Source organism: Octopus bimaculoides, chromosome 18, assembly GCF_001194135.2.
Source record: "Octopus bimaculoides isolate UCB-OBI-ISO-001 chromosome 18, ASM119413v2, whole genome shotgun sequence".
Taxonomy (NCBI): domain Eukaryota; kingdom Metazoa; phylum Mollusca; class Cephalopoda; order Octopoda; family Octopodidae; genus Octopus; species Octopus bimaculoides.
In genome coordinates, this window is record NC_068998.1 from 34,533,713 (window position 1) to 34,535,148 (window position 1,436).

Consider the following 1,436-nt stretch of genomic DNA (forward strand, 5'->3'; position numbering starts at 1 on the left):
GTGTGTGTATATATATATATATATATATATATATATATATATATATCCTCCTTTTTAGCAGTTTGTAGCTGCATGTGTCTATATATGTGTATAAGTGTAAAGTTTATAGCAATATATATTTACAATTATAGGAAGGTAGACATATAGTCATACATACTCTTCACAGCCACATAGTTTGAGGTTTGGCCCCCACTGCATGGCACTTGGGCAAGTGTCTTTATTGTTACTCAGTATGGTAAACAGAAGCTGAAAGAAACTCCTCATATATAAGTGAAGAATGGAGTTACTGGCATTATATTTATTCTATGGTTTACAATCATTTCTTTAACATATGGGTGACAAATCAAATACCATGCATAAAGAAATGAATGAGAATACTGATATAGTTGTCTCATTTATATAATGCCTATTATGTAATGATTTCCTCATAGTCATTTAGCCACAACTGAATGAACAAATACTGGATATTTAACTTATAAAGGAAAATTATGGTAATCTCATGAAAAGTTGTCTCCAAGTTCTAGTAGAAAGCGGCTAATAATGGAATCTCAAAAAGAAACAAATTGGAGTGATTAACTGTATTTTTCAATGTCACCGGTGCCATTCATCAGTTAACCCAAGTGTCTACATGTTTGTCTGCCTGGCTCAAAAATCTGGGTAATTTTGGCAACTGGCTTTAAGTTAATGTTTCAGGCAGTGCGAGTGGGATAAAGGGTTCACTCATCAAAAGTTGAGGTTTGCTAAAGATAAGGATAGAGAAGATGTGTGACTTGGAGAGTGAATCGAAGAGAATTAGAACCCATACACTCACACACACTACATTGGCACCATAGACAAAAGAGATAAAATATATATGCCATATACATATATTCCTATATACACAGAGAGATATATCAACTGACTCACTCACATTTAGACTAGTAAAGGTTCATATACATACATATATACAATACAAACTCATGTTGGCCATATGTGTGTATGTGTGTGTGTATATATATATATATATATATATATATATATGCATTTGAGGAAACCTTGTCTCCCTTCTAAAGCAAGACATTTTTTGCGCCTCAATTCTGCTCCCCCAGCTGTAGGGTCTTGTTCTGCAAGTTACTTGGTGACCTCATTGATGCTGGTGCCATGTAAAAAGCACCCAGTACACACTTTAAAGTGGTTGGCATTAGACGGGAACATCCAGCTGTAGAAACCATGCCAAAACAGACATCAGAGACCAGTGCAGTCTTCTGACTTACGAATTCCTGTCAAACTCTCCATGCCTACATGGAAAATGGATATTAAATAATGATGATAATGATGATGACGATGATGATGGTGATGATGTTGGTGATTATATATATATATATATATATATATATATATAGAGAGAGAGAGAGAGAGAGACAGACAGACAGACAAACAGACAGACAGATAGATAG